This window comes from Pelobates fuscus, chromosome 12 (assembly GCF_036172605.1).
Source record: "Pelobates fuscus isolate aPelFus1 chromosome 12, aPelFus1.pri, whole genome shotgun sequence".
NCBI lineage: Eukaryota > Metazoa > Chordata > Amphibia > Anura > Pelobatidae > Pelobates > Pelobates fuscus.
Window position 1 is genome coordinate 52263328 of NC_086328.1, and position 21572 is coordinate 52284899.

At 41.0% G+C, this 21572-nt stretch overlaps 54 pseudogenes; all 54 read right to left on the reverse strand.

The window, feature by feature from the left end:
• Nucleotides 1-101: 101 nt before the first annotated feature.
• On the reverse strand, nucleotides 102-220 carry LOC134579966 (5S ribosomal RNA; annotated as a pseudogene).
• Nucleotides 221-354: 134 nt separating this feature from the next.
• LOC134580204 (5S ribosomal RNA) lies at nucleotides 355-473 on the reverse strand (annotated as a pseudogene).
• A 377-nt stretch (nucleotides 474-850) lies between these two features.
• Nucleotides 851-969, reverse strand: LOC134579581 (5S ribosomal RNA; annotated as a pseudogene).
• Nucleotides 970-1346: 377 nt separating this feature from the next.
• Nucleotides 1347-1465, reverse strand: LOC134580112 (5S ribosomal RNA; annotated as a pseudogene).
• A 134-nt stretch (nucleotides 1466-1599) lies between these two features.
• LOC134580068 (5S ribosomal RNA) lies at nucleotides 1600-1718 on the reverse strand (annotated as a pseudogene).
• Nucleotides 1719-1852: 134 nt separating this feature from the next.
• Nucleotides 1853-1971, reverse strand: LOC134580199 (5S ribosomal RNA; annotated as a pseudogene).
• Nucleotides 1972-2105: 134 nt separating this feature from the next.
• Nucleotides 2106-2224, reverse strand: LOC134579959 (5S ribosomal RNA; annotated as a pseudogene).
• A 376-nt stretch (nucleotides 2225-2600) lies between these two features.
• LOC134579638 (5S ribosomal RNA) lies at nucleotides 2601-2719 on the reverse strand (annotated as a pseudogene).
• A 134-nt stretch (nucleotides 2720-2853) lies between these two features.
• Nucleotides 2854-2972, reverse strand: LOC134579989 (5S ribosomal RNA; annotated as a pseudogene).
• A 377-nt stretch (nucleotides 2973-3349) lies between these two features.
• On the reverse strand, nucleotides 3350-3468 carry LOC134579967 (5S ribosomal RNA; annotated as a pseudogene).
• Nucleotides 3469-3602: 134 nt separating this feature from the next.
• Nucleotides 3603-3721, reverse strand: LOC134579853 (5S ribosomal RNA; annotated as a pseudogene).
• A 377-nt stretch (nucleotides 3722-4098) lies between these two features.
• Nucleotides 4099-4217, reverse strand: LOC134579805 (5S ribosomal RNA; annotated as a pseudogene).
• A 376-nt stretch (nucleotides 4218-4593) lies between these two features.
• On the reverse strand, nucleotides 4594-4712 carry LOC134579639 (5S ribosomal RNA; annotated as a pseudogene).
• Nucleotides 4713-4846: 134 nt separating this feature from the next.
• LOC134579780 (5S ribosomal RNA) lies at nucleotides 4847-4965 on the reverse strand (annotated as a pseudogene).
• Nucleotides 4966-5342: 377 nt separating this feature from the next.
• On the reverse strand, nucleotides 5343-5461 carry LOC134579968 (5S ribosomal RNA; annotated as a pseudogene).
• Nucleotides 5462-5595: 134 nt separating this feature from the next.
• LOC134580207 (5S ribosomal RNA) lies at nucleotides 5596-5714 on the reverse strand (annotated as a pseudogene).
• Nucleotides 5715-6091: 377 nt separating this feature from the next.
• Nucleotides 6092-6210, reverse strand: LOC134580209 (5S ribosomal RNA; annotated as a pseudogene).
• Nucleotides 6211-6344: 134 nt separating this feature from the next.
• On the reverse strand, nucleotides 6345-6463 carry LOC134580069 (5S ribosomal RNA; annotated as a pseudogene).
• Nucleotides 6464-6850: 387 nt separating this feature from the next.
• On the reverse strand, nucleotides 6851-6969 carry LOC134579961 (5S ribosomal RNA; annotated as a pseudogene).
• A 376-nt stretch (nucleotides 6970-7345) lies between these two features.
• LOC134579822 (5S ribosomal RNA) lies at nucleotides 7346-7464 on the reverse strand (annotated as a pseudogene).
• Nucleotides 7465-7598: 134 nt separating this feature from the next.
• LOC134579781 (5S ribosomal RNA) lies at nucleotides 7599-7717 on the reverse strand (annotated as a pseudogene).
• Nucleotides 7718-7851: 134 nt separating this feature from the next.
• LOC134580174 (5S ribosomal RNA) lies at nucleotides 7852-7970 on the reverse strand (annotated as a pseudogene).
• Nucleotides 7971-8104: 134 nt separating this feature from the next.
• Nucleotides 8105-8223, reverse strand: LOC134579854 (5S ribosomal RNA; annotated as a pseudogene).
• Nucleotides 8224-8357: 134 nt separating this feature from the next.
• LOC134579808 (5S ribosomal RNA) lies at nucleotides 8358-8476 on the reverse strand (annotated as a pseudogene).
• Nucleotides 8477-8863: 387 nt separating this feature from the next.
• On the reverse strand, nucleotides 8864-8982 carry LOC134579889 (5S ribosomal RNA; annotated as a pseudogene).
• A 376-nt stretch (nucleotides 8983-9358) lies between these two features.
• LOC134579643 (5S ribosomal RNA) lies at nucleotides 9359-9477 on the reverse strand (annotated as a pseudogene).
• Nucleotides 9478-9611: 134 nt separating this feature from the next.
• Nucleotides 9612-9730, reverse strand: LOC134580107 (5S ribosomal RNA; annotated as a pseudogene).
• A 377-nt stretch (nucleotides 9731-10107) lies between these two features.
• LOC134580009 (5S ribosomal RNA) lies at nucleotides 10108-10226 on the reverse strand (annotated as a pseudogene).
• A 134-nt stretch (nucleotides 10227-10360) lies between these two features.
• LOC134579727 (5S ribosomal RNA) lies at nucleotides 10361-10479 on the reverse strand (annotated as a pseudogene).
• A 134-nt stretch (nucleotides 10480-10613) lies between these two features.
• Nucleotides 10614-10732, reverse strand: LOC134579790 (5S ribosomal RNA; annotated as a pseudogene).
• Nucleotides 10733-10866: 134 nt separating this feature from the next.
• On the reverse strand, nucleotides 10867-10985 carry LOC134579944 (5S ribosomal RNA; annotated as a pseudogene).
• Nucleotides 10986-11117: 132 nt separating this feature from the next.
• Nucleotides 11118-11236, reverse strand: LOC134579934 (5S ribosomal RNA; annotated as a pseudogene).
• Nucleotides 11237-11370: 134 nt separating this feature from the next.
• Nucleotides 11371-11489, reverse strand: LOC134579601 (5S ribosomal RNA; annotated as a pseudogene).
• Nucleotides 11490-11623: 134 nt separating this feature from the next.
• Nucleotides 11624-11742, reverse strand: LOC134580142 (5S ribosomal RNA; annotated as a pseudogene).
• A 134-nt stretch (nucleotides 11743-11876) lies between these two features.
• On the reverse strand, nucleotides 11877-11995 carry LOC134579890 (5S ribosomal RNA; annotated as a pseudogene).
• Nucleotides 11996-12372: 377 nt separating this feature from the next.
• LOC134579957 (5S ribosomal RNA) lies at nucleotides 12373-12491 on the reverse strand (annotated as a pseudogene).
• A 134-nt stretch (nucleotides 12492-12625) lies between these two features.
• On the reverse strand, nucleotides 12626-12744 carry LOC134580121 (5S ribosomal RNA; annotated as a pseudogene).
• Nucleotides 12745-13627: 883 nt separating this feature from the next.
• Nucleotides 13628-13746, reverse strand: LOC134580004 (5S ribosomal RNA; annotated as a pseudogene).
• Nucleotides 13747-14122: 376 nt separating this feature from the next.
• On the reverse strand, nucleotides 14123-14241 carry LOC134580021 (5S ribosomal RNA; annotated as a pseudogene).
• A 134-nt stretch (nucleotides 14242-14375) lies between these two features.
• LOC134579783 (5S ribosomal RNA) lies at nucleotides 14376-14494 on the reverse strand (annotated as a pseudogene).
• A 376-nt stretch (nucleotides 14495-14870) lies between these two features.
• On the reverse strand, nucleotides 14871-14989 carry LOC134580034 (5S ribosomal RNA; annotated as a pseudogene).
• Nucleotides 14990-15123: 134 nt separating this feature from the next.
• On the reverse strand, nucleotides 15124-15242 carry LOC134579825 (5S ribosomal RNA; annotated as a pseudogene).
• Nucleotides 15243-15376: 134 nt separating this feature from the next.
• Nucleotides 15377-15495, reverse strand: LOC134580134 (5S ribosomal RNA; annotated as a pseudogene).
• A 134-nt stretch (nucleotides 15496-15629) lies between these two features.
• Nucleotides 15630-15748, reverse strand: LOC134579924 (5S ribosomal RNA; annotated as a pseudogene).
• Nucleotides 15749-15882: 134 nt separating this feature from the next.
• Nucleotides 15883-16001, reverse strand: LOC134580031 (5S ribosomal RNA; annotated as a pseudogene).
• A 377-nt stretch (nucleotides 16002-16378) lies between these two features.
• LOC134580096 (5S ribosomal RNA) lies at nucleotides 16379-16497 on the reverse strand (annotated as a pseudogene).
• Nucleotides 16498-16631: 134 nt separating this feature from the next.
• On the reverse strand, nucleotides 16632-16750 carry LOC134579614 (5S ribosomal RNA; annotated as a pseudogene).
• A 377-nt stretch (nucleotides 16751-17127) lies between these two features.
• On the reverse strand, nucleotides 17128-17246 carry LOC134579894 (5S ribosomal RNA; annotated as a pseudogene).
• An 873-nt stretch (nucleotides 17247-18119) lies between these two features.
• Nucleotides 18120-18238, reverse strand: LOC134580046 (5S ribosomal RNA; annotated as a pseudogene).
• Nucleotides 18239-18372: 134 nt separating this feature from the next.
• On the reverse strand, nucleotides 18373-18491 carry LOC134579595 (5S ribosomal RNA; annotated as a pseudogene).
• A 387-nt stretch (nucleotides 18492-18878) lies between these two features.
• On the reverse strand, nucleotides 18879-18997 carry LOC134579871 (5S ribosomal RNA; annotated as a pseudogene).
• A 387-nt stretch (nucleotides 18998-19384) lies between these two features.
• Nucleotides 19385-19503, reverse strand: LOC134580180 (5S ribosomal RNA; annotated as a pseudogene).
• Nucleotides 19504-20130: 627 nt separating this feature from the next.
• LOC134580033 (5S ribosomal RNA) lies at nucleotides 20131-20249 on the reverse strand (annotated as a pseudogene).
• Nucleotides 20250-21122: 873 nt separating this feature from the next.
• LOC134580058 (5S ribosomal RNA) lies at nucleotides 21123-21241 on the reverse strand (annotated as a pseudogene).
• Nucleotides 21242-21572: the final 331 nt, after the last annotated feature.

The window sequence follows — 21572 nt, forward strand, 5'->3', positions numbered from 1 at the left end:
TAGAATATCAAACTCTGGTTGCGACAAAAGACAAGACGCTTCTGGATAGGGAAAAAAATGGTCTGATTATGACATCATAATGCAAAAAAGAAATAAACAAAAGCTTACGGCACCTGAGGTTCCTAGTTGGTCTCCCATACAAGTACTAACCAGGCCCGAGTCTGGATGGCTTCCGAGATCTGACGAGATCATACATTTTTAGACTGGTATGGCCGTAAGTGAAATTAAGAGAATGCGATCTCACTAATGTTGGAAGAATATCAAACTCTAGTTGCGACAAAAGACAAGACGCTTCTGGATAGGGAAAAAAGTGGTCTGATTATGACATCATAAGGCAACAAAGAAATAAACAAAAGCTTACAACACCTGAGGTTCCTAGTTGGTCTCCCATAAAAATACTAACCAGGCCCGAGTCTGGATGGCTTCAAAGATCTGACGAGATCAGGCATTTTCAGACTGGTTTGGCCATAAGTGAAGTTAAGATAATGCGATCTCGCTAATGTTGGTAGAATATCAAACACTGGTTTTGACAAAAGACAAGACGCTTTTGGATAGGGAAAAAAGTGGTCTGATTATGACATCATAATGCAAAAAATAAATAAACAAAAGCTTACGGCACCTGAGATACCAAGTTAGTCTCCCATACAAATACTAACCAAGCCCGAGTCTGGATGGCTTCCGAGATCTGGCATTTTCAGACTGGTATGGCCGTAATTGAAATTAAGAGAATGCGATCCCGCTAATGTTGGTAGAATATCAAACACTGGTTGTGACAAAAGACAAGACGCTTTAGGATAGGGAAAAAAGTGGTCTGATAATGAGATCCTAATGCAAAAAAGAAATAAACAAAAGCTTACGGCACCTGAGGTTTCTAGTTGGTCTCCCATACAAGTACTAACCATGCCCGAGTCTAGATGGCTTCCAAGATCTGACGAGATCAGGCATTTTCAGACTGGTATGGCCATAAGTGAAGTTAAGATAAAGCGATCTCGCTAATGTTGGTAGAATATCAAACACTGGTTTTGACAAAAGACAAGACGCTTTTGGATAGGGAAAAAAGTGGTCTGATTATGACATCATAATGCAAAAAATAAATAAACAAAAGCTTACGGCACCTGAGATACCAAGTTAGTCTCCCATACAAATACTAACCAAGCCCGAGTCTGGATGGCTTCCGAGATCTGGCATTTTCAGACTGGTATGGCCGTAATTGATATTAAGAGAATGCGATCCCGCTAATGTTGGTAGAATATCAAACACTGGTTGTGACAAAAGACAAGACGCTTCTGGATAGGGAAAAAAGTGGTCTGATTATGACATCATAATGCAAAAAATAAATAAACAAAAGCTTACGGCACCTGAGGTTCCTAGTTGGTCTCCCATACAAGTACTAACCAGGCCCGAGTCTGGATGCCTTCCGAGATCTGACGAGATCATAAATTTTTAGACTGGTATGGCCGTAAGTGAAATTAAGAGAATGCGATCTCACTAATGTTGGTAGAATATCAAACTCTAGTTGCGACAAAAGACAAGACGCTTCTGGATAGGGAAAAAAGTGGTCTGATTATGACATCATAATGCAACAAAGAAATAAACAAAAGCTTACAACACCTGAGGTTCCTAGTTGGTCTCCCATAAAAGTACTAACCAGGCCCGAGTCTGGATGGCTTCAAAGATCTGACGAGATCAGGCATTTTCAGACTGGTTTGGCCATAAGTGAAGTTAAGATAATGCGATCTCGCTAATGTTGGTAGAATATCAAACACTGGTTTTGACAAAAGACAAGACGCTTTTGGATAGGGAAAAAAGTGGTCTGATTATGACATCATAATGCAAAAAATAAATAAACAAAAGCTTACGGCACCTGAGATACCAAGTTAGTCTCCCATACAAATACTAACCAAGCCCGAGTCTGGATGGCTTCCGAGATCTGACGAGATCAGGCATTTTCAGACTGGTATGGCCGTAATTGAAATTAAGAGAATGCGATCCCGCTAATGTTGGTAGAATATCAAACACTGGTTGCGACAAAAGACAAGACGCTTCTGGATAGGGAAAAAAGTGGTCTGATTATGACATCATAATGCAACAAATAAATAAACAAAAGCTTACGGCACCTGAGGTTCCAAGTTGGTCTCCCATACAAGTACTAACCAAGCCCGAGTCTGGATGGCTTCAAAGATCTGACGAGATCAGGAACTTTCAGACTGGTTTGGCCATAAGTGAAATCAAGATAATGCGATCTCGCTAATGTTGGTAGAATATCAAACACTGGTTGCGACAAAAGACAAGACGCTTCTGGATAGGGAAAAAATGGTCTGATTATGACATCATAATGCAAAAAATAAATAAACAAAAGCTTACGGCACCTGAGGTTTCTAGTTGGTCTCCCATACAAGTACTAACCAGGCCCGAGTCTGGATGGCTTCAGAGATCTGACATTTTCAGACTGGTATGGCCCTAAGTGAAATTAAAAGAATGCAATCTCACTAATGTTGGTAGAATATCAAACTCTGGTTGCGACAAAAGACAAGACGCTTCTGGATAGGGAAAAAAATGGTCTGATTATGACATCATAATGCAAAAAAGAAATAAACAAAAGCTTACGGCACCTGAGTTTCCTAGTTGGTCTCCCATACAAGTACTAACCAGGCCCGAGTCTGGATGGCTTCCAAGATCTGATGAGATCAGGCATTTTCAGACTGGTATGGCCATAAGGGTAATTATGAGAATGCGATCTCGCTAATGTTGGTAGAATATCAAACTCTAGTTGCGACAAAAGACAAGACGCTTCTGGATAGGGAAAAAAGTGGTCTGATTATGACATCATAATACAAAAAAGAAATAAACAAAAGCTTACGGCACCTGAGTTACCTAGTTGGTCTCCCATACAAGTACTAACCAGGCCCGAGTCTAGATGGCTTCCAAGATCTGACGAGATCAGGCATTTTCAGACTGGTATGGCCATAAGTGAAGTTAAGATAAAGCGATCTCGCTAATGTTGGTAGAATATCAAACACTGGTTGCAACAAAAGACAAGACGCTTTAGGATAGGGAAAAAAGTGGTCTGATAATGAGATCCTAATGCAAAAAAGAAATAAACAAAAGCTTACGGCACCTGAGGTTTCTAGTTGGTCTCCCATACAAGTACTAACCAGGCCCGAGTCTGGATGGCTTCAGAGATCTGACATTTTCAGACTGGTATGGCCCTAAGTGAAATTAAAAGAATGCAATCTCGCTAATGTTGGTAGAATATCAAACTCTGGTTGCGACAAAAGACAAGACGCTTCTGGATAGGGAAAAAAATGGTCTGATTATGACATCATAATGCAAAAAAGAAATAAACAAAAGCTTACGGCACCTGAGGTTCCTAGTTGGTCTCCCATACAAGTACTAACCAGGCCCGAGTCTGGATGGCTTCCGAGATCTGACGAGATCATACATTTTTAGACTGGTATGGCCGTAAGTGAAATTAAGAGAATGCGATCTCACTAATGTTGGAAGAATATCAAACTCTAGTTGCGACAAAAGACAAGACGCTTCTGGATAGGGAAAAAAATGGTCTGATTATGACATCATAATGCAAAAAAGAAATAAACAAAAGCTTACGGCACCTGAGGTTCCTAGTTGGTCTCCCATACAAGTACTAACCAGGCCCGAGTCTGGATGGCTTCAAAGATCTGACGAGATCAGGCATTTTCAGACTGGTTTGGCCATAAGTGAAGTTAAGATAATGCGATCTCGCTAATGTTGGTAGAATATCAAACACTGGTTTTGACAAAAGACAAGACGCTTTTGGATAGGGAAAAAAGTGGTCTGATTATGACATCATAATGCAAAAAATAAATAAACAAAAGCTTACGGCACCTGAGATACCAAGTTAGTCTCCCATACAAATACTAACCAAGCCCGAGTCTGGATGGCTTCCGAGATCTGGCATTTTCAGACTGGTATGGCCGTAATTGAAATTAAGAGAATGCGATCCTGCTAATGTTGGTAGAATATCAAACACTGGTTGTGACAAAAGACAAGACGCTTCTGGATAGGGAAAAAAGTGGTCTGATTATGACATCATAATGCAAAAAATAAATAAACAAAAGCTTACGGCACCTGAGTTTCCTAGTTGGTCTCCCATACAAGTACTAACCAGGCCCGAGTCTGGATGGCTTCAAAGATCTGACGAGATCAGGAACTTTCAGACTGGTTTGGCCATAAGTGAAGTCAAGATAATGCGATCTCGCTAATGTTGGTAGAATATCAAACACTGGTTGCGACAAAAGACAAGACGCTTCTGGATAGGGAAAAAATGGTCTGATTATGACATCATAATGCAAAAAATAAATAAACAAAAGCTTACGGCACCTGAGGTTTCTAGTTGGTCTCCCATACAAGTACTAACCAGGCCCGAGTCTGGATGGCTTCAGAGATCTGACATTTTCAGACTGGTATGGCCCTAAGTGAAATTAAAAGAATGCAATCTCACTAATGTTGGTAGAATATCAAACTCTGGTTGCGACAAAAGACAAGACGCTTCTGGATAGGGAAAAAAATGGTCTGATTATGACATCATAATGCAAAAAAGAAATAAACAAAAGCTTACGGCACCTGAGTTTCCTAGTTGGTCTCCCATACAAGTACTAACCAGGCCCGAGTCTGGATGGCTTCCAAGATCTGATGAGATCAGGCATTTTCAGACTGGTATGGCCATAAGGGTAATTATGAGAATGCGATCTCGCTAATGTTGGTAGAATATCAAACTCTAGTTGCGACAAAAGACAAGACGCTTCTGGATAGGGAAAAAAGTGGTCTGATTATGACATCATAATACAAAAAAGAAATAAACAAAAGCTTACGGCACCTGAGTTTCCTAGTTGGTCTCCCATACAAGTACTAACCAGGCCCGAGTCTAGATGGCTTCCAAGATCTGACGAGATCAGGCATTTTCAGACTGGTATGGCCATAAGTGAAGTTAAGATAAAGCGATCTCGCTAATGTTGGTAGAATATCAAACACTGGTTGCAACAAAAGACAAGACGCTTTAGGATAGGGAAAAAAGTGGTCTGATAATGAGATCCTAATGCAAAAAAGAAATAAACAAAAGCTTACGGCACCTGAGGTTTCTAGTTGGTCTCCCATACAAGTACTAACCAGGCCCGAGTCTGGATGGCTTCAGAGATCTGACATTTTCAGACTGGTATGGCCCTAAGTGAAATTAAAAGAATGCAATCTCGCTAATGTTGGTAGAATATCAAACTCTGGTTGCGACAAAAGACAAGACGCTTCTGGATAGGGAAAAAAATGGTCTGATTATGACATCATAATGCAAAAAAGAAATAAACAAAAGCTTACGGCACCTGAGGTTCCTAGTTGGTCTCCCATACAAGTACTAACCAGGCCCGAGTCTGGATGGCTTCCGAGATCTGACGAGATCATACATTTTTAGACTGGTATGGCCGTAAGTGAAATTAAGAGAATGCGATCTCACTAATGTTGGAAGAATATCAAACTCTAGTTGCGACAAAAGACAAGACGCTTCTGGATAGGGAAAAAAGTGGTCTGATTATGACATCATAAGGCAACAAAGAAATAAACAAAAGCTTACAACACCTGAGGTTCCTAGTTGGTCTCCCATAAAAATACTAACCAGGCCCGAGTCTGGATGGCTTCAAAGATCTGACGAGATCAGGCATTTTCAGACTGGTTTGGCCATAAGTGAAGTTAAGATAATGCGATCTCGCTAATGTTGGTAGAATATCAAACACTGGTTTTGACAAAAGACAAGACGCTTTTGGATAGGGAAAAAAGTGGTCTGATTATGACATCATAATGCAAAAAATAAATAAACAAAAGCTTACGGCACCTGAGATACCAAGTTAGTCTCCCATACAAATACTAACCAAGCCCGAGTCTGGATGGCTTCCGAGATCTGGCATTTTCAGACTGGTATGGCCGTAATTGAAATTAAGAGAATGCGATCCCGCTAATGTTGGTAGAATATCAAACACTGGTTGTGACAAAAGACAAGACGCTTCTGGATAGGGAAAAAAGTGGTCTGATTATGACATCATAATGCAAAAAATAAATAAACAAAAGCTTACGGCACCTGAGGTTCCTAGTTGGTCTCCCATACAAGTACTAACCAGGTCCGAGTCTGGATGCCTTCCGAGATCTGACGAGATCATAAATTTTTAGACTGGTATGGCCGTAAGTGAAATTAAGAGAATGCGATCTCACTAATGTTGGTAGAATATCAAACTCTAGTTGCGACAAAAGACAAGACGCTTCTGGATAGGGAAAAAAGTGGTCTGATTATGACATCATAATGCAACAAAGAAATAAACAAAAGCTTACAACACCTGAGGTTCCTAGTTGGTCTCCCATAAAAGTACTAACCAGGCCCGAGTCTGGATGGCTTCAAAGATCTGACGAGATCAGGCATTTTCAGACTGGTTTGGCCATAAGTGAAGTTAAGATAATGCGATCTCGCTAATGTTGGTAGAATATCAAACACTGGTTTTGACAAAAGACAAGACGCTTTTGGATAGGGAAAAAAGTGGTCTGATTATGACATCATAATGCAAAAAATAAATAAACAAAAGCTTACGGCACCTGAGATACCAAGTTAGTCTCCCATACAAATACTAACCAAGCCCGAGTCTGGATGGCTTCCGAGATCTGACGACATCAGGCATTTTCAGACTGGTATGGCCGTAATTGAAATTAAGAGAATGCGATCCCGCTAATGTTGGTAGAATATCAAACACTGGTTGCGACAAAAGACAAGACGCTTCTGGATAGGGAAAAAAGTGGTCTGATTATGACATCATAATGCAACAAATAAATAAACAAAAGCTTACGGCACCTGAGGTTCCAAGTTGGTCTCCCATACAAGTACTAACCAAGCCCGAGTCTGGATGGCTTCAAAGATCTGACGAGATCAGGAACTTTCAGACTGGTTTGGCCATAAGTGAAATCAAGATAATGCGATCTCGCTAATGTTGGTAGAATATCAAACACTGGTTGCGACAAAAGACAAGACGCTTCTGGATAGGGAAAAAATGGTCTGATTATGACATCATAATGCAAAAAATAAATAAACAAAAGCTTACGGCACCTGAGGTTTCTAGTTGGTCTCCCATACAAGTACTAACCAGGCCCGAGTCTGGATGGCTTCAGAGATCTGACATTTTCAGACTGGTATGGCCCTAAGTGAAATTAAAAGAATGCAATCTCACTAATGTTGGTAGAATATCAAACTCTGGTTGCGACAAAAGACAAGACGCTTCTGGATAGGGAAAAAAATGGTCTGATTATGACATCATAATGCAAAAAAGAAATAAACAAAAGCTTACGGCACCTGAGTTTCCTAGTTGGTCTCCCATACAAGTACTAACCAGGCCCGAGTCTAGATGGCTTCCAAGATCTGACGAGATCAGGCATTTTCAGACTGGTATGGCCATAAGGGCAATTATGAGAATGCGATCTCGCTAATGTTGGTAGAATATCAAACTCTAGTTGCGACAAAAGACAAGACGCTTCTGGATAGGGAAAAAAGTGGTCTGATTATGACATCATAATACAAAAAAGAAATAAACAAAAGCTTACGGCACCTGAGTTTCCTAGTTGGTCTCCCATACAAGTACTAACCAGGCCCGAGTCTAGATGGCTTCCAAGATCTGACGAGATCAGGCATTTTCAGACTGGTATGGCCATAAGTTAAGTTAAGATAAAGCGATCTCGCTAATGTTGGTAGAATATCAAACACTGGTTGCAACAAAAGACAAGACGCTTTAGGATAGGGAAAAAAGTGGTCTGATAATGAGATCCTAATGCAAAAAAGAAATAAACAAAAGCTTACGGCACCTGAGGTTTCTAGTTGGTCTCCCATACAAGTACTAACCAGGCCCGAGTCTGGATGGCTTCCGAGATCTGACGAGATCATACATTTTTAGACTGGTATGGCCGTAAGTGAAATTAAGAGAATGCGATCTCACTAATGTTGGAAGAATATCAAACTCTAGTTGCGACAAAAGACAAGACGCTTCTGGATAGGGAAAAAAATGGTCTGATTATGACATCATAATGCAAAAAAGAAATAAACAAAAGCTTACGGCACCTGAGGTTCCTAGTTGGTCTCCCATACAAGTACTAACCAGGCCCGAGTCTGGATGGCTTCAAAGATCTGACGAGATCAGGCATTTTCAGACTGGTTTGGCCATAAGTGAAGTTAAGATAATGCGATCTCGCTAATGTTGGTAGAATATCAAACACTGGTTTTGACAAAAGACAAGACGCTTTTGGATAGGGAAAAAAGTGGTCTGATTATGACATCATAATGCAAAAAATAAATAAACAAAAGCTTACGGCACCTGAGGTTCCAAGTTGGTCTCCCATACAAGTACTAACCAGGCCCGAGTCTGGATGGCTTCAAAGATCTGATGAGATCAGGAATTTTCAGACTGGTTTGGCCATAAGTGAAGTTAAGATAATGCGATCTCGCTAATGTTGGTAGAATATCAAACACTGGTTTTGACAAAAGACAAGACGCTTTTGGATAGGGAAAAAAGTGGTCTGATTATGACATCATAATGCAAAAAATAAATAAACAAAAGCTTACGGCACCTGAGATACCAAGTTAGTCTCCCATACAAATACTAACCAAGCCCGAGTCTGGATGGCTTACGAGATCTGACGAGATCAGGCATTTTCAGACTGGTATGGCCGTAATTGAAATTAAGAGAATGCGATCCCGCTAATGTTGGTAGAATATCAAACACTGGTTGCGACAAAAGACAAGACGCTTCTGGATAGGGAAAAAAGTGGTCTGATTATGACATCATAATGCAAAAAATAAATAAACAAAAGCTTACGGCACCTGAGGTTCCAAGTTGGTCTCCCATACAAGTACTAACCAGGCCCGAGTCTGGATGGCTTCAAAGATCTGACGAGATCAGGAATTTTCAGACTGGTTTGGCCATAAGTGAAGTTAAGATAATGCGATCTCGCTAATGTTGGTAGAATATCAAACACTGGTTGCGACAAAAGACAAGACGCTTCTGGATAGGGAAAAAATGGTCTGATTATGACATCATAATGCAAAAAATAAATAAACAAAAGCTTACGGCACCTGAGGTTTCTAGTTGGTCTCCCATACAAGTACTAACCAGGCCCGAGTCTGGATGGCTTCAGAGATCTGACATTTTCAGACTGGTATGGCCCTAAGTGAAATTAAAAGAATGCAATCTCGCTAATGTTGGTAGAATATCAAACTCTGGTTGCGACAAAAGACAAGATGCTTCTGGATAGGGAAAAAAATGGTCTGATTATGACATCATAATGCAAAAAAGAAATAAACAAAAGCTTACGGCACCTGAGTTTCCTAGTTGGTCTCCCATACAAGTACTAACCAGGCCCGAGTCTGGATGGCTTCCAAGATCTGATGAGATCAGGCATTTTCAGACCGGTATGGCCGTAAAGGTAATTATGAGAATGCGATCTCGCTAATGTTGGTAGAATATCAAACTCTAGTTGCGACAAAAGACAAGACGCTTCTGGATAGGGAAAAAAGTGGTCTGATTATGACATCATAATGCAAAAAAGAAATAAACAAAAGCTTACGGCACCTGAGTTTTCTAGTTGGTCTCCCATACAAGTACTAACCAAGCCCGAGTCTAGATGGCTTCCAAGATCTGACGAGATCAGGCATTTTCAGACTGGTATGGCCATAAGTGAAGTTAAGATAAAGCGATCTCGCTAATGTTGGTAGAATATCAAACACTGGTTGCAACAAAAGACAAGACGCTTTTGGATAGGGAAAAAAGTGGTCTGATAATGAGATCCTAATGCAAAAAAGAAATAAACAAAAGCTTACGACACCTGAGGTTTCTAGTTGGTCTCCCATACAAGTACTAACCAGGCCCGAGTCTGGATGGCTTCAGAGATCTGACATTTTCAGACTGGTATGGCCCTAAGTGAAATTAAAAGAATGCAATCTCGCTAATGTTGGTAGAATATCAAACTCTGGTTGCGACAAAAGACAAGACGCTTCTGGATAGGGAAAAAAATGGTCTGATTATGACATCAAAATGCAAAAAAGAAATAAACAAAAGCTTACGGCACCTGAGTTTCCTAGTTGGTCTCCCATACAAGTACTAACCAGGCCCGAGTCTGGATGGCTTCCAAGATCTGATGAGATCAGGCATTTTCAGACTGGTATGGCCGTAAGGGTAATTATGAGAATGCGATCTCGCTAATGTTGGTAGAATATCAAACTCTGGTTGCGAAAAAAGACAAGACGCTTCTGGATAGGGAAAAAAGTGGTCTGATTATGACATCATAATGCAAAAAAGAAATAAACAAAAGCTTATGGCACCTGAGTTTCCTAGTTGGTCTCCCATACAAGTACTAACCAGGCCCAAGTCTGGATGGCTTCCGAGATCTGACGAGATCAGGCATTTTCAGACTGGTATGGCCATAAGTGAAATTAATAGAATGCGATCTCGTTAATGTTGGTAGAATATCAATCTCTGGTTGCGACAAAAGACAAGACGCTTCTGGATAGGGAAAAAAGTGGTCTGTTTATGACATCATAATGCAAAAAAGAAATGAACAAAAGCTTACGGCACCTGAGGTTCCTAGTTGGTCTCCCATACAAGTACTAACCAGGCCCGAGTCTGGATGGCTTCCCAGATCTGATGAGATCAGGCATTTTCAGACTGGTATGGCCATAAGTGAAGTTAAGATAATGCGGTCTCGCTAATGTTGGTAGAATATCAAACACTGGTTGCGACAAAAGACAAGACACTTCTGGATAGGAAAAAAAGTGGTCTGATTATGACATCCTAATGCAAAAAATAAATAAACAAAAGCTTACGCCACCTGAGGTTCCTAGTTGGTCTCCCATACAAGTACTAACCAAGCCCGAGTCTGGATGGCTTCCAAGATCTGATGAGATCAGGCATTTTCAGACTGGTATGGCCGTAAGGGTAATTATGAGAATGCGATCTCGCTAATGTTGGTAGAATATCAAACTCTAGTTGCGACAAAAGACAAGACGCTTCTGGATAGGGAAAAAAGTGGTCTGATTATGACATCATTTGCAAAAAAGAAATAAACAAAAGTTACGGCACCTGAGTTTCCTAGTTGGTCTCCCATACAAGTACTAACCAGGCCCGAGTCTAGATGGCTTCCAAGATCTGACGAGATCAGGCATTTTAAGACTGGTATGGCCATAAGTGAAGTTAAGATAAAGCGATCTCGCTAATGTTGGTAGAATATCAAACACTGGTTGCAACAAAAGACAAGACGCTTTTGGATAGGGAAAAAAGTGGTCTGATAATGAGATCCTAATGCAAAAAAGAAATAAACAAAAGCTTACGGCACCTGAGGTTCCTAGTTGGTCTCCCATACACAAACTAACCAGGCCCGAGTCTGGATGGCTTCCGAGATCTGTCGAGATCAGGCATTTTCAGACTGGTATGGCCATAAGTGAAATTAATAGAATGCGATCTCGCTAATGTTGGTAGAATATCAAACTCTGGTTTTGACAAAAGACAAGACGCTTTTGGATAGGGAAAAAAGTGGTCTGTTTATGACATCATAATGCAAAAAATAAATAAACGAAAGCTTACGGCACCTGAGATACCAAGTTAGTCTCCCATACAAATACTAACCAAGCCCAAGTCTGGATGGCTTCCGAGATCTGACGAGATCAGGCATTTTCAGACTGGTATGGCCGTAATTGAAATTAAGAGAATGCGATCCCGCTAATGTTGGTAGAATATCAAACACTGGTTGCGACAAAAGACAAGACGCTTCTGGATAGGGAAAAAAGTGGTCTGATTATGACATCATAATGCAAAAAATAAATAAACAAAAGCTTACGGCACCTGAGGTTCCAAGTTGGTCTCCCATACAAGTACTAACCAGGCCCGAGTCTGGATGGCTTCAAAGATCTGACGAGATCAGGAATTTTCAGACTGGTTTGGCCATAAGTGAAGTTAAGATAATGCGATCTCGCTAATGTTGGTAGAATATCAAACACTGGTTGCGACAAAAGACAAGACGCTTCTGGATAGGGGAAAAAGTGGTCTGATTATGACATCATAATGCAAAAAAGAAATAAACAAAAGTTTACGGCACCTGAGGTTCCAAGTTGGTCTCCCATACAAGTACTAACCAGGCCCGAGTCTGGATGGCTTCCGAGATCTGGCATTTTCAGACTGGTATGACCATAACTGAAATTAAGAGAATGCGATCTTGCTAATGTTGGTAGAATATCAAACTCTGGTTGCAACAGAAGACAAGACGCTTCTGGATAGGGAAAAAAGTGGTCTGATTATGACATCATAATGCAAAAAAGAAATAAACAAAAGCTTTCGGCACCTGAGGTTCCAAGTTGGTCTCCCATACAAGTACTAACCAGGCCCGAGTCTGGATGGCTTCCGAGATCTGACGAGATCAGGCATTTTCAGACTGGTATGTCCATAAGTAAAATTAAGAGAATGCGATCTCGCTAATGTTGGTAGAATATCAAACACTGGTTGCGACAAAAGACAAGACGCTTCTGGATAGGGAAAAAAGTGGTCTGATTATGACATCATAATGCAAAAAAGAAATAAACAAAAGCTTACGGCACCTGAGGTTCCTAGTTGGTCTCCCATAGAAGTACTAACCAGACCTGAGTCTGGATGGCTTCCGAGATCTGACGAGATCAGGCATTATCAGACTGGTATGGCCGTACGTGAAATTAAGAGAATGCGATCTCGCTAATATTGGTAGAATATCAAACTCTAGTTGCGACAAAAGACAAGACGCTTCTAGATAGGGAAAAAAGTGGTCTGATTATGACATCATAATGCAAAAAAGAAATAAACAAAAGCTTACGCCACCTGAGGTTCCTAGTTGGTCTCCCATACAAGTACTAACACGGCCCGAGTCTGGATGGCTTCCGAGATCTGACGAGATCAGGCATTTTCAGACTGGTATCGCCGCAATTGAAACTAAGAGAATGCAATCTCGCTAATGTTGGTAGAATATCAAACACTGGTTGCGACAAAAGACAAGACGCTTCTGGATAGGGAAAAAAGTGGTCTGATTATGACATCATAATGCAAAAAAGAAATATACAAAAGCTTACGGCACCTGAGGTTCCTAGTTGGTCTCCCATACAAGTACTAACCAGGCCCGAGTCTGAATGGCTTCTGAGATCTGACATTTTCAGACTGGTATGGCCGTAAGTTAAATTAAGAGAATGCGATCTCGCTAATGTTGGTAGAATATCAAACACTGGTTGCGACAAAAGACAAGACGCTTCTGGATAGGGAAAAAAGTGGTCTGATTATGACATCATAATGCAAAAAAGAAATAAACGAAAGCTTACGGCACCTGAGGTTCCTAGTTGGTCTCCCATATAAGTACTAACCAGGCCCGAGTCTGGATGGCTTCCACGATCTGACAAGATCAGGCATTTTCAGGCTGGTATGGCCGCAAGTGAAATTTAGAGAATGCGATCTCGCTAATGTTGGTAGAATATCAAACTCTAGTTGCAACAAAAGACAAGACGCTTCTGGATAGGGAAAAAAGTGGTCTGATTATGACATCATAATGCAAAAAATAAATAAACAAAAGCTTACGGCACCTGAGGTTCCAAGTTGGTCTCCCATACAAGTACTAACCAAGCCCGAGTCTGGATGGCTTCAAAGATCTGACGAGATCAGGAATTTTCAGACTGGTTTGGCCATAAGTGAAGTTAAGATAATGCGATCTCGCTAATGTTGGTAGAATATCAAACACTGGTTGCGACAAAAGACAAGACGCTTCTGGATAGGGAAAAAATGGTCTGATTATGACATCATAATGCAAAAAATAAATAAACAAAAGCTTACGGCACCTGAGGTTTCTAGTTGGTCTCCCATACAAGTACTAACCAGGCCCGAGTCTGGATGGCTTCAGAGATCTGACATTTTCAGACTGGTATGGCCCTAAGTGAAATTAAAAGAATGCAATCTCGCTAATGTTGGTAGAATATCAAACTCTGGTTGCGACAAAAGACAAGACGCTTCTGGATAGGGAAAAAAATGGTCTGATTATGACATCATAATGCAAAAAAGAAATGAACAAAAGCTTACGGCACCTGAGTTTCCTAGTTGGTCTCCCATACAAGTACTAACCAGGCCCGAGTCTGGATGGCTTCCAAGATCTGATGAGATCAGGCATTTTCAGACTGGTATGGCCGTAAGGGTAATTATGAGAATGCGATCTCGCTAATGTTGGTAGAATATCAAACTCTAGTTGCGACAAAAGACAAGACGCTTCTGGATAGGGAAAAAAGTGGTCTGATTATGACATCATAATGCAAAAAAGAAATAAACAAAAGCTTACGGCACCTGAGTTTCCTAGTTGGTCTCCCATACAAGTACTAACCAGGCCCGAGTCTAGATGGCTTCCAAGATCTGACGAGATCAGGCATTTTCAGACTGGTATGGCCATAAGTGAAGTTAAGATAAAGCGATCTCGCTAATGTTGGTAGAATATCAAACACTGGTTGCAACAAAAGACAAGACGCTTTTGGATAGGGAAAAAAGTGGTCTGATAATGAGATCCTAATGCAAAAAAGAAATAAACAAAAGCTTACGACACCTGAGGTTTCTAGTTGGTCTCCCATACAAGTACTAACCAGGCCCGAGTCTTGATGGCTTCAGAGATCTGACATTTTCAGACTGGTATGGCCCTAAGTGAAATTAAAAGAATGCAATCTCGCTAATGTTGGTAGAATATCAAACTCTGGTTGCGACAAAAGACAAGACGCTTCTGGATAGGGAAAAAATGGTCTGATTATGACATCATAATGCAAAAAAGAAATAAACAAAAGCTTACGGCACCTGAGTTTCCTAGTTGGTCTCCCATACAAGTACTAACCAGGCCCGAGTCTGGATGGCTTCCAAGATCTGATGAGATCAGGCATTTTCAGACTGGTATGGCCGTAAGGGTAATTATGAGAATGCGATCTCGCTAATGTTGGTAGAATATCAAACTCTGGTTGCAACAAAAGACAAGACGCTTCTGGATAGGGAAAAAAGTGGTCTGATTATGACATCATAATGCAAAAAAGAAATAAACAAAAGCTTACGGCACCTGAGTTTCCTAGTTGGTCTCCCATACAAGTACTAACCAGGCCCGAGTCTGGATGGCTTCCGAGATCTGACGAGATCAGGCATTTTCAGACTGGTATGGCCATAAGTGAAATTAATAGAATGCGATCTCGTTAATGTTGGTAGAATATCAATCTCTGGTTGCGACAAAAGACAAGACGCTTCTGGATAGGGAAAAAAGTGGTCTGTTTATGACATCATAATGCAAAAAAGAAATGAACAAAAGCTTACGGCACCTGAGGTTCCTAGTTGGTCTCCCATACAAGTACTAACCAGGCCCGAGTCTGGATGGCTTCCCAGATCTGACGAGATCAGGCATTTTCAGACTGGTATGAACATAAGTGAAGTTAAGATAATGCGGTCTCGCTAATGTTGGTAGAATATCAAACACTGGTTGCGACAAAAGACAAGACACTTCTGGATAGGAAAAAAAGTGGTCTGATTATGACATCCTAATGCAAAAAAGAAATAAACAAAAGCTTACGCCACCTGAGGTTCCTAGTTGGTCTCCCATACAAGTACTAACCAAGCCCGAGTCTGGATGGCTTCCGAGATCTGACGAGATCAGGCATTTTCAGACTGGTATGGCCGTAATTGAAATTAAGAGAATGCGATCCCGCTAATGTTGGTAGAATATCAAACACTGGTTGCGACAAAAGACAAGACGCTTCTGGATAGGGAAAAAAGTGGTCTGATTATGACATCATAATGCAAAAAATAAATAAACAAATGCTTACGGCACCTGAGGTTCCAAGTTGGTCTCCCATACAAATACTAACCAGGCCCAAGTCTGGATGGCTTCAAAGATCTGACGAGATCAGGAATTTTCAGACTGGTTTGGCCATAAGTGTAGTTAAGATAATGCGATCTCGCTAATGTTGGTAGAATATCAAACACTGGTTGCGACAAAAGACAAGACGCTTCTGGATAGGGGAAAAAGTGGTCTGATTATGACATCATAATGCAAAAAAGAAATAAACAAAAGCTTACGGCACCTGAGGTTCCAAGTTGGTCTCCCATACAAGTACTAACCAGGCCCGAGTCTGGATGGCTTCCGAGATCTGGCATTTTCAGACTGGTATGACCATAACTGAAATTAAGAGAACGCGATCTTGCTAATGTTGGTAGAATATCAAACTCTGGTTGCAACAGAAGACAAGACGCTTCTGGATAGGGAAAAAAGTGGTCTGATTATGACATCATAATGCAAAAAAGAAATAAACAAAAGCTTTCGGCACCTGAGGTTCCAAGTTGGTCTCCCATACAAGTACTAACCAGGCCAGAGTCTGGATTGCTTCCGAGATCTGACGAGATCAGGCATTTTCAGACTTGTATGTCCATAAGTAAAATTAAGAGAATGCGATCTCGCTAATGTTGGTAGAATATCAAACACTGGTTGCGACAAAAGACAAGACGCTTCTGGATAGGGAAAAAAATGGTCTGATTATGACATCATAATGCAAAAAAGAAATAAACAAAAGCTTACGGCACCTGAGGTTCCTAGTTGGTATCCCATAGAAGTACTAACCAGACCTGAGTCTGGATGGCTTCCGAGATCTGACGAGATCAGGCATTTTCAGACTGGTATGTCCATAAGTGAAGTGAAGATAATGCGATCTCGCTAATGTTGGTAGAATATCAAACACTGGTTGCGACAAAAGACAAGACGCTTCTGGATAGGGGAAAAAGTGGTCTGATTATGACATCATAATGCAAAAAAGAAATAAACAAAAGCTTACGGCACCTGAGGTTCCAAGTTGGTCTCCCATACAAGTACTAACCAGGCCCGAGTCTGGATGGCTTCCGAGATCTGGCATTTTCAGACTGGTATGACCATAACTGAAATTAAGAGAATGCGATCATGCTAATGTTGGTAGAATATCAAACTCTGGTTGCAACAGAAGACAAGACGCTTCTGGATAGGGAAAAAAGTGGTCTGATTATGACATCATAATGCAAAAAAGAAATAAACAAAAGCTTTCGGCACCTGAGGTTCCAAGTTGGTCTCCCATACAAGTACTAACCAGGCCCAAGTCTGGATGGCTTCCGAGATCTGACGAGATCAGGCATTTTCAGACTGGTATCGCCGCAATTGAAACTAAGAGAATGCAATCTCGCTAATGTTGGTAGAATATCAAACACTGGTTGCGACAAAAAACAAGACGCTTCTGGATAGGGAAAAAAGTGGTCTGATTATGACATCATAATGCAAAAAAGAAATAAACAAAAGCTTACGGCACCTGAGGTTCCTAGTTGGTCTCCCATACAAGTACTAACCAGGCCCGAGTCTGGATGGCTTCTGAGATCTGACATTTTCAGACTGGTATGGCCGTAAGTTAAATTAAGAGAATGCGATCTCGCTAATGTTGGTAGAATATCAAACACTGGTTGCGACAAAAGACAAGACGCTTCTGGATAGGGAAAAAAGTGGTCTGATTATGACATCATAATGCAAAAAAGAAATAAACGAAAGCTTACGGCACCTGAGGTTGCTAGTTGGTCTCCCATATAAGTACTAACCAGGCCCGAGTCTGGATGGCTTCCACGATCTGACAAGATCAGGCATTTTCAGGCTGGTATGGCCGCAAGTGAAATTTAGAGAATGCGATCTCGCTAATGTTGGTAGAATATCAAACTCTAGTTGCGACAAAAGACAAGACGCTTCTGGATAGGGAAAAAAGTGGTCTGATTATGACATCATAATGCAAAAAATAAATAAACAAAAGCTTACGGCACCTGAGGTTCCAAGTTGGTCTCCCATACAAGTACTAACCAGGCCCGAGTCTGGATGGCTTCAGAGATCTGACATTTTCAGACTGTTATGGCCATAAGTGAAATTAAAAGAATGCAATCTCGCTAATGTTGGTAGAATATCAAACTCTGGTTGCGACAAAAGACAAGACGCTTCTGGATAGGGAAAAAAATGGTCTGATTATGACATCATAATGCAAAAAAGAAATAAACAAAAGCTTACGGCACCTGAGTTTCCTAGTTGGTCTCCCATACAAGTACTAACCAGGCCCGAGTCTGGATGGCTTCCAAGATCTGATGAGATCAGGCATTTTCAGACTGGTATGGCCGTAAGGGCAATTATGAGAATGCGATCTCGCTAATGTTGGTAGAATATCAAACTCTGGTTGCGACAAAAGACAAGACGCTTCTGGATAGGGAAAAAAGTGGTCTGATTATGACATCATAATGCAAAAAAGAAATAAACAAAAGCTTACGGCACCTGAGATACCAAGTTAGTCTCCCATACAAATACTAACCAAGCCCGAGTCTGGATGGCTTCCGAGATCTGACGAGATCCGGCATTTTCAGACTGGTATGGCCATAAGTGAAGTTAAGATAAAGCGATCTCGCTAATGTTGGTAGAATATCAAACACTGGTTGCAACAAAAGACAAGACGCTTTTGGATAGGGAAAAAAGTGGTCTGATAATGAGATCCTAATGCAAAAAAGAAATAAACAAAAGCTTATGGCACCTGAGGTTCCTAGTTGGTCTCCCATACACAACCTAACCAGGCCCGAGTCTGGATGGCTTCCGAGATCTGTCAAGATCAGGCATTGTCAGACTGGTATGGCCATAAGTGAAATTAATCGAATGCGATCTCGCTAATGTTGGTAGAATATCAAACTCTGGTTGCGACAAAAGACAAGACGCTTCTGGATAGGGAAAAAAGTGGTCTGATTATGACATCATAATGCAAAAATTAAATAAACAAAAGCTTACGGCACCTGAGGTTCCAAGTTGGTCTCCCATACAAGTACTAACCAGGCCCGAGTCTGGATGGCTTCAAAGATCTGACGAGATCAGGCATTTTCAGACTGGTTTGGCCATAAGTGAAGTTAAGATAATGCGATCTCGCTAATGTTGGTAGAATATCAAACACTGGTTTTGACAAAAGACAAGACGCTTTTGGATAGGGAAAAAAGTGGTCTGATTATGACATCATAATGCAAAAAATAAATAAACAAAAGCTTACGGCACCTGAGATACCAAGTTAGTCTCCCATACAAATACTAACCAAGCCCGAGTCTGGATGGCTTCCTAGATATGACGAGATCAGGCATTTTCAGACTGGTATGGCCGTAATTGAAATTAAGAGAATGCGATCCCGCTAATGTTGGTAGAATATCAAACACTGGTTGCGACAAAAGACAAGACGCTTCTGGATAGGGAAAAAAGTGGTCTGATTATGACATCATAATGCAAAAATTAAATAAACAAAAGCTTACGGCACCTGAGGTTCCAAGTTGGTCGCCCATACAAGTACTAACAAGGCCCGAGTCTGGATGGCTTCAAAGATCTGACGAGATCAGGAATTTTCAGACTGGTTTGGCCATAAGTGAAGTTAAGATAATGCGATCTCGCTAATGTTGGTAGAATATCAAACACTGGTTGCGACAAAAGACAAGACGCTTCTGGATAGGGAAAAATGGTCTGATTATGACATCATAATGCAAAAAAGAAATAAACAAAAGCTTACGGCACCTGAGGTTTCTAGTTGGTCTCCCATACAAGTACTAACCAGGCCCGAGTCTGGATGGCTTCCGATATCTGGCATTTTCAGACTGGTATGACCATAACTGAAATTAAGAGAATGCGATCTTGCTAATGTTGGTAGAATATCAAACTCTGGTTGCAACAGAAGACAAGACGCTTCTGGATAGGGAAAAAAGTGGTCTGATTATGACATCATAATGCAAAAAATAAATAAACAAAAGCTTTCGCACCTGAGGTTCCAAGTTGGTCTCCCATACAAGTACTAACCAGGCCCGAGTCTGGATGGCTTCCGAGATTTGACGAGATCAGGCATTTTCAGATTGGTATGTCCATAAGTAAAGTTAAGAGAATGCGATCTCGCTAATGTTGGTAGAATATCAAACACTGGTTGCGACAAAAGACAAGACGCTTCTGGATAGGGAAAAAAGTGGTCTGATTATGACATCATAATGCAAAAAAGAAATAAACAAAAGCTTACGGCACCTGAGGTTCCTAGTTGGTCTCCCATAGAAGTACTAACCAGACCTGAGTCTGGATGGCTTCCGAGATCTGACGAGATCAGGCATTTTCAGACTGGTATGGCCGTACGTGAAATTAAGAGAATGCGATCTCGCTAATATTGGTAGAATATCAAACTCTAGTTGCGACAAAAGACAAGACGCTTCTAGATAGGGAAAAAAGTGGTCTGATTATGACATCATAATGCAAAAAAGAAATAAACAAAAGCTTACGCCACGTGAGGTTCCTAGTTGGTCTCCCATACAAATACTAACCAGGCCCGAGTCTGGATGGCTTCCGAGATCTGACGAGATCAGGCATTTTCAGACTGGTATCGCCGCAATTGAAACTAAGAGAATGCAATCTCGCTAATGTTGGTAGAATATCAAACACTGGTTGCGACAAAAGACAAGACGCTTCTGGATAGGGAAAAAAGTGGTCTGATTATGACATCATAATGCAAAAAAGAAATATACAAAAGCTTACGGCACCTGAGGTTCCTAGTTGGTCTCCCATACAAGTACTAACCAGGCCCGAGTCTGGATGGCTTCTGAGATCTGACATTTTCAGACTGGTATGGCCGTAAGTTAAATTAAGAGAATGCGATCTCGCTAATGTTGGTAGAATATCAAACACTGGTTGCGACAAAAGACAAGACGCTTCTGGATAGGGAAAAAAGTGGTCTGATTATGACATCATAATGCAAAAAAGAAATAAACAAAAGCTTACGGCACCTGAGGTTCCAAGTTGGTCTCCCATACAAGTACTAACCAGGCCCGAGTCTGGATGGCTTCAGAGATCTGACATTTTCAGACTGTTATGGCCATAAGTGAAATTAAAAGAATGCAATCTCGCTAATGTTGGTAGAATATCAAACTCTGGTTGCGACAAAAGACAAGACGCTTCTGGATAGGGAAAAAAATGGTCTGATTATGACATCATAATGCAAAAAAGAAATAAACAAAAGCTTACGGCACCTGAGTTTCCTAGTTGGTCTCCCATACAAGTACTAACCAGGCCCGAGTCTGGATGGCTTCCAAGATCTGATGAGATCAGGCATTTTCAGACTGGTATGGCCGTAAGGGCAATTATGAGAATGCGATCTCGCTAATGTTGGTAGAATATCAAACTCTGGTTGCGACAAAAGACAAGACGCTTCTGGATAGGGAAAAAAGTGGTCTGATTATGACATCATAATGCAAAAAAGAAATAAACAAAAGCTTACGGCACCTGAGGTTCCTAGTTGGTCTCCCATACACAAACTAACCAGGCCCGAGTCTGAATGGCTTCCGAGATCTGGCATTTTCAGACTGGTATGGCCATAAGTGAAATTAATAGAATGCGATCTCGCTAATGTTGGTAGAATATATAAACTCTGGTTGCGACAAAAGACAAGACGCTTCTGGATAGGGAAA